Source organism: Triticum aestivum, chromosome 2A, assembly GCF_018294505.1.
Source record: "Triticum aestivum cultivar Chinese Spring chromosome 2A, IWGSC CS RefSeq v2.1, whole genome shotgun sequence".
In the NCBI taxonomy this organism is placed as follows: domain Eukaryota; kingdom Viridiplantae; phylum Streptophyta; class Magnoliopsida; order Poales; family Poaceae; genus Triticum; species Triticum aestivum.
In genome coordinates, this window is record NC_057797.1 from 185,241,568 (window position 1) to 185,249,599 (window position 8,032).

Sequence of the window (8,032 nt, forward strand, 5' to 3'; positions counted from 1 at the left end):
GTGCTCGGCGAAATCCGTCAGTACACCTGGCATGTCTTTGGGAGACCATGCGAAGATGTCCCGATTCTCACGGAGGAAATCGACGAGCTCGCCTTCCTATTTGCTGTCGAGGTTTGCACCTACGACGGTGTACCTCTCTGGGTGCTCCGGATCCAAGGGTATCTTCTTTGTCTCTTTGGCCGGCTTGAACGAACCTTCGGCTTCCGACTCCTTTGGGTCGGGCGATATCTCCGGCTGCTTGCCGGCCATCGCCACAACTCGTTCAAGGAGTCGCTTCTCGGCTGCGATCAGCAGGGACTCGGCCAGCCGACTGCTCTCGGCCGTGCAAGCAGACGACTTCCGATAGTCGCCAGCCACAGTCAGAATTCCCCTAGAACTGGGTATCTTCATCTTGAGGTAGGCGTAGTGGGGGACCGCCATGAACTTGGCCAAGGCGGGTCGGCCAAGTAGCGCATGGTATGGGCTCTCAAGGTCCACCACCTCAAACCAAATAGACTCTCTTCGGAAGTGATCTTTGTCCTCAAAGAGGACGTCAATCAGGATCTTGCCGATTGGTGAGCAGGAAAGCCCAGGAACAATGCCGTGGAACACAGTCCGGCTGTTCTGAAGTTGTCTTTGCTTGATTCCTAACTTCTCCATGGTGTCCTTGTACAGGATATTGATGCTGCTGCCCCCGTCTATCAGAACTCGTGAGAAACACGTGGCCCGTTTGTCCGTGGCAAAGGTGGCGTCCAGGACCAAGGCGTAGGAGCCCGGACTCGGCATCACTTCTGGGTGGTCAGCCCTGCTCCAGCTGATGGGCCTCTCAGACCAGTGCATGAACTTTGGCCTCTCTGAGGCTACTGCATTCACCTGTTGTCGCTGCAGCCGCCTGCTGCGTCGATCATCAGCCACACTGGTGAACACCACATAGGCTCCATGCTCTTCAGGGTATTCGTCTTGTACTGCGCCGACTGGCCTGACTGTTGGCTGCTGGGGCGGAGGCGGAGGCGGAGGCGGCTGCCCAGCAGGCGGGGGTGGCAGGAGGCCGTCTCCCTTGGCGATCCTGGTGAGCCAGTGGCACTTCCGGGTGGTGTGATTCGATGGCTTCGCGCCGCTGTGGAATTTGCAAGGTCCATCCAAGGTCTGCTCATAGGAGAAGGCCGACAACCAGTTCGGCTTGCCGCCTTTCTGTCGCTTGGGCGGAGGCTGCTCTTCTCGCTACTGGGCTTCAACGGTCGCGACCTGCCGGCTGCCGGAAGCTGGCTGCGGGGCCTTGCGCTTGTTGTCGCCCTACTGTTGTCACCGGCCGACGTCTGCCGCCGGAGTTCTTGGAGCCTGAGGAGCTACTTTGCCAGTCGCGCTGATTTGAATTTCCGCCTTCATGGAGTAGTCGGCCGTAGCGTACTTGTCCGCTATGATCAGCAGCTCGTCGAGGGTTTCTGGCTCGTCGCAGAGGAGCTTGTGCTTGAGGAGGGTGCCTTCTCGGCACCCGGCTGTGAAGTACTCGATGGCCTGCACCTCGTGCACGCCCTTGCAGGAGTTCCGGAGCTCAGCCCAACGCGTGAGGTAGTCGTGAGTCGACTCGTCAGGACCTTGCACGCACAAGGAGAGCTGACGAGGCTTGGGAGGACGCTTGTACGTGCTAGTGAAGTTGCGGACATATGCTTCAGTGAAGTCGACCCAGCTGTTGATGCTGCGGGGCTTTAGGCTGTTCAGCCATGTCCGGGCTGTGCCCTGGAGCATGAGCGGTACGTACTTTACAGTGACACGCTTGTTGCCGTTTGCTATGCTGACAGCCGTGGAGTAGTCGACTAGCCAGTCTTCCAGCTTCACGAAGCTGGTATACTTGGGAGTGTCTCTTGGGAGCGTGAACCCTCTGGGAAAGGGCTCGTCCCGAATGCGGGGCCTGAAACAAGGCGGACCTAGCTCGTCTTCTTCTTCCAGCGCCAGGGACCGGTGAAGTCGGTCGATTCGGTGGCGGGCGTCATTCTCTCCAACTCCCTCTCGGCGGCCAAGGCGGTCACCGAGAGTCGGATGGTCAATAGGCAGCGAGGAGACTCGCCTCTCCTTGCGGGGAGGGGGAGGCGGACAGTTGTCCCGTCGTTCCACTACTCTTGGGCGGCCATCTCGGTCGCGCTCTATGGTAATGCGAGTCTGACTGTGGCTGACAGCCGGCTCCTTGTCCTTTCTTCCTCGGGCACCGCGAGTCGGCGTCCGAGACGTCGCGCCTTGATCTCGGCGTGGGTCGTCGTTTGGCCATTGCGGTGCCTCCGTGCGGCAGCCGGCCTCGTTCTACGCGGCGGCCGCGTCGAGGAGCCGCTGGAGTCGCTCCATCATGAGGCGGCGTTCTTCGCCCTCGAAATTGTCCAGCTCATCCGCCGCTGCCTAGGTAGCTCGGATGTTCTCTGCCGGTGTAGCGTACACGGGGCGGCTAGCCCCAAACAGGCTGGCGATGGCTACGCCGCGCTGCTGGACCGTGCCAAGGCGGCTAGGCCCTGCCGGGGCCGGCGAGCCGCCGACGGCGCGATCCATCTCCCGCTGGTAAGCTTCTGACAAGCGTCTCATGCTGGCCAGCTTCTTCGCGCCTTCAACGAGCTGAAGGCGGCGCGCTTCTAACGTCTCTGCGTCAGCATCTTCCGGAATGGGCGCAGCTAGGTCTTGCAGCGCCGCGCTGAGTGAGTCGGGCGCCCCCTTCCCCAGGGAACTCGTCATGACTGATGACTAGCACCTCAGTGACGGTGCTTCCGTCGCTCTCTGCGTGGGGGAGAGGTTCGTCGTAGACCACCACGTTGGTAGGGAACGCGTCGAACAACGCGGTGTCGGAGTCGACCAACATCGGGTCGGTGGAGCCTACGGACTCCAAGTCTACGGCAGGCTCGCCGGAAACATGGAGTTGATCGAGGAGGCCCGCGAGGAGGTTTTCGGGGCCGCCCGCGCCTGCGTCGGATGCAGGTTCGTCGGAGAGGCGGACCTCGCCGACAAGTTCGGCCAAGGAGCTGGCTGCGCATGCAATCTCAACGCCGCGCAGCGCGTCGATGCAAACTTCGCCTGGCGTGCCTGGCTGGCTGCACTCACCAGGGAGGAAAAGGGTTCCCATCCAGAACAGATCTCCGGATGGCGGTGCACCATGCCCCACGGTGGGCGCCAAATGTCGGGGGTTTGGTGCGACATATGCCAATGGATGGCTTATCATGGTGGGGGCGAGTAGAACGTCGCCGGTGCCTGGAAACGGGATGAGGCGAAGACATGCACGCCAGCGAATCTTACCCAGCTTCGGGGCTCTCCGGGGAGATAATACCCCTACTGCTGCTCTGCGGGGTCTCCGCATGATCACTATGGCCAAGTGTTTACACGGTTGCTCCTTGAGCTGTGTCTGGTGGTAGAAGAGGGCAAGGCTAGCTCTCTCCTTCTATCTGGTATGGTCTAGAACTACTGGGATCCAACCCTTTGCATGGGTGCCCTGGGGGTTTATATAGGCCTACCCCCAGGGGTACAATGGTAATTCAACTGGGTGCGGGCCCATCTGTCAGTGCCTCCGACCTCCGACTTCTCCGCCGACTGCTGGGGCCCACCGACTGGTGGGCCCCGCCGACTAGTCTGGTATGGAGCCGACAGGTCACGTCCGCCGCGGGCGGGTCTTGCCGGCTGCTGATTACTGTAGCCATGCTTCTGATGACACAGGCTTGGTCAAGGGGTCGTGGCAACAGCCCCCCCCCACCTGGCGGGCGATCACTGTGGCCACTCCCCATCTCATCTTGATTAATGGCGCGTGGGCCCTAGGGGAGGGCTCTGCCGACTCCCCTGGGCCGACTCCCGATGGATCCGACTGGCGGTTCCCCGCCGTCTCCCGAGGTCTCGCTGACTAGTGGGCCCCGCTGCCTCCGGGCCGTATAGACAAGCCGTCGTGGGTGCAGGACTTGGTACTGTGGTGCTGATGTCAGGGCCGGCCGGGCAACAGTGCCACGCTGCACGGAGAACTTCCCGGGTACGGCGTGCTGTGGCCATGCCTGCCCTTGGTAAGGGGCGGGAGTGGGCTTCACTGTAGCCACGCCTCTGCCCCGTCCCCTTTGATGAGGTCATGGGTTTGCTGGAGTCGCCGGCCGACTCCCCAAAGCCGGCTTCTCTTGAAGTCGTCCCCGGAACTCGGCCGTGAGCGGGCAGTCGGCCGCCCTGCCGTCGACTCCTCAGGAGACGGCTCTTCGCCCTGGGGTCTTGAGGGGCGCAACCTGCCCCGATGTCTTGAAAGGTTACGGGACTCGGGTTGGCCTACCCGTGGCCCATTACTCCGACATAAGAGCTTCTCAAAACAAGCCTGATGGTTTCGGTAGGGAACATCCCATCTTTGGGGACGAAACGATATCCATTGCCTCTTGTTGCTTTCAAATTTTTTCTCGTGTCAACATAGAAGAACACGAGTGTTGTGTCAATTTTTGTGATTTTTCGGGGTTCGTTTGGACATTTTTATGCATTAATTGAGTTTTCAATGCATTTATGTGCATTATTCAAATTTGATCTACATGCACATGTTCTAATGCATATAAATTGGTTGAAAATCAAATCTGTGTCCCTAGGTGCATGCTTAGGTCCCATGCAAGAAATGGGAAATAATGTCAAATACCCTGCCATGGTCACTCGGCCGCAAACATTGAGATACCTGGTTTTTAAATTCTAGTAAATCCAAAGCTCGTCCGAAATTCCTGAAACTTGGCATGCTATCATGGAGTTGCATCAACATGTCGTGGTAAATTTTTTCTCCCATTGGGGGCAAGTTTGGGGATATGCTTCTCACAAACCAGAGCTTCTTACAACAAGCGTGATGGTTTCGGTAGGGAATGTCCCACCTTTGGGGACAAAATGATATCCATTGCCTCTTATTGCTTTCAAAAAATTTCTCGTGTCAACATAGAACAACAAGAGTGTTGTGTCAATTTTTGGGACTTTTCGGGGTTCGTTTGGACTTTTTATGCATTAATTAAGTTTTCAATGCATTTATGTGCATAATTCAAATTTGAACTACATGCACATGCTCTAATGCATATAAATTGGTTGAAAAATCAAATATGTGTCCTTGGGTGCATGCTTAGGTCCCATGCAAGAAATGGGAATGAATTTCAAACACCCTGCCACGGTCACTCGGCCGCAAATATTGAGATACCTGGTTTTAAAATTCTAGTAAACCCAAATCTCGTCTGAAATTCAGGAAACTTGGCACGCTATCATGGGGCGACATCAACATGTCATGGTAAATTTTTTTCCCATTTGGGGCAGGTTTGGGGATGTGCTTCTCACAAACTAGAGCTTCTCACAACAGGCGTGACGGTTTCGGTAGGGAACGTCCCACCTTTGGGGACGAAATGATATGCATTGCCTCTTATTTCTTTCAAGAATTTTCTCGTGTCAACATAGAACAACAGGAGTGTTGTGTCAATTTTTTGGATTTTCGGGGTTCGTTTGGACATTTTTATGCATTAACTAAGTTTTCATTGCATTTATGTGCATAAATAAAATTTGAACTACATGCACATGCTCTAATGCATATAAATTGGTTGAAAAATCAAATATGTGTCCTTGGTTGCATGCTTAGGTCCCATGCAAGAAAGGGAAATGAATGTCAAACACCCTCCCATAGTCACTCGGCCGCAAACATTAAGATACCTGGTTTTTAAATTCTAGTAAATCGAAAGCTCGTTTGAAATTCATGAAACTTGGCATGCTACCATGGAGCGGCGTCAACATGCTGTTGTAAATTTTTTGTCCCATTTGGGGGCAGATTTGGGGATATGCTTCTCACAAACCAGAGCTTCTCACAACAAGCCTGATGGTTTCGGTGGGGAACGTCCCACCTTTGGGGATGAAACGATATCCATTGCCTCTTATTGCTTTCAAATTTTTTCTCGTGACAACATAGAAGAACACGAGTGTTGTGTCAATTTTTGGGATTTTTCGGGGTTCGTTTGGAAATTTTTATGCAGTAATTGAGTTTTCAATATATTTGTGTGCATTATTCAAATTTGAACTACATGCACATGTTCTAATGCATATAAATTGGTTGAAAATCAAATCTGTGTCCTTGGGTGCGTGCTTAGGTCCCATGCAAGAAATGGGAATGAATGTGAAATACCCCGCCACGTTCACTTGGCCACAAACATTGAGATACCTGGTTTTTAAATTCTAGTAAATCCAAAGCTCGTCCGAAATTCATGAAACTTGGCATGCTATCATGGAGCGGCATCAACATGCCATGGTAAATTTTTTGTCCCATTTGAGGGGAAGTTTGGGGATATGCTTCTCACAAACCAGAGCTTCTCACTACAAGCGTGATGGTTTCGGTAGGGAATGTCCTACCTTTGGGGATGAAATGATATCCATTGCCTCTTATTGCTTTCAAAATTGTTTCTCGTGTCAACATAGAACAATAGGAGTGTTGTGTCAATTTTTGGGATTTTTCGGGGTTCGTTTGGACTTTTTTATGCATTAATTGAGTTTTCAATGCATTTATGTGCATAATTCAAATTTGAACTACATGCACATGCTCTAATGCATATAAATTGGTTGAAAAATCAAATATGTGTCCTTGGGTGCATGCTTAGGTCCCATGCAAGAAATGGGAATGAATGCGAAACACCCTGCCACGGTCACTCGACCGCAAACATTGAGATACCTGGTTTTTAAATTCTAGTAAACCCAAATCTCGTCTGAAATTCATGAAACTTGGCACGCTATCATGGAGCTGCATCAACATGTCGTGGTAAATTTGTTGTCCCATTTGGGGCAGGTTTGGGGATGTGCTTCTCACAAACTAGAGCTTCTCACAACAGGCGTGATGGTTTCGGTAGGGAATGTCCCACCTTTGGGGACGAAACGATATCCATTGCCTCTTACTGCTTTCAAAAAATTTCTCGTGTCAACATAGAACAATAAGAGTGTTGTGTCAATTTTTGGGATTTTTCGGGGTTCGTTTGGACATTTTTATGCATTAATTGAGTTTTCAATGCGTTTATGTGCATAATTCAAATGTGAACTACATGCACATGCTCTAATGCATATAAATTGGTTGAAAACAAATCAAATATGTGTCCTTGGGTGCATGCTTAGGTCCCATGCAAGAAATGGGAATGAATTTCAAACACCAGGGCACTGTTGATTGCCGACAAAATGTTGAGATACTTTGTTTTTAAATTCTAGTAAATCCAAAACTCGTCTGAAATTCATGAAATTTGGCATGCTTCCATGGAATGGCACCCGACATGCTGTGGTATTTTCTGTGTCCATTTTGAGAGAAGGCGCACTCGAATAACAGCCAACAAAGGCATTTTGAAAAAATAGCTACCACTTTAATATCTCAAACGATTGTATAATTCAAATTGTGTGCGTTCTGTTAACCATTCACGTGACACCATGTGTCTTCGTTTTAATGGCTATAGGAGATGCCGTGCGGACAGCTGCTTGACCTTGACTGAACGGGAGGCGTGCGAGAGGAGTCCGGTGCGTAGGCCGGCCGAGAGGCTTGCAAGATGTCCTCCAATGCGCAGGCTCACCGGGAAGCGTGTGAGCTGTACGTTGCGCATGCTCACTCAGAAGCGAGCCCTTTGACTTCCATGGCCGCCCGCCTTCCTCTCCATTAATGGCGCCCGAGCTGCTGTTTAATACGGGCGGCCTTACTATTCGCCTCCCATTCCCCTCCCTCCTGCAGACCTCCACCAACGCCATGGTGCAGAATGATCATCTGCTACTAGTCTTCAAGTTTGGTGAAGTCGACTCCGAGCCGGAGGAGATAGAAAATATGGAGGAATGGGGCGTCATGGACATGGCCCAGAACGAGCTGGCCACGGCAGTTGCTGCCCCCGCTCCTGTCCCAGCTCCCATCCCCGCACCCGCGCCAGCGACCATCCTCATAGCATTGACAGGCTGGTCGCCGAGCACTATCGCAGAGCTGGAAGCCGCGGGCCTCAGTGAGGTTTCCATGGACCCGCACGATCTCGTGTACGTGCCAGTGCCAGCGCCCGTGCCCATGCCCGTGCCCGTGTGCGCCCCTCCACCCACCGTGGCG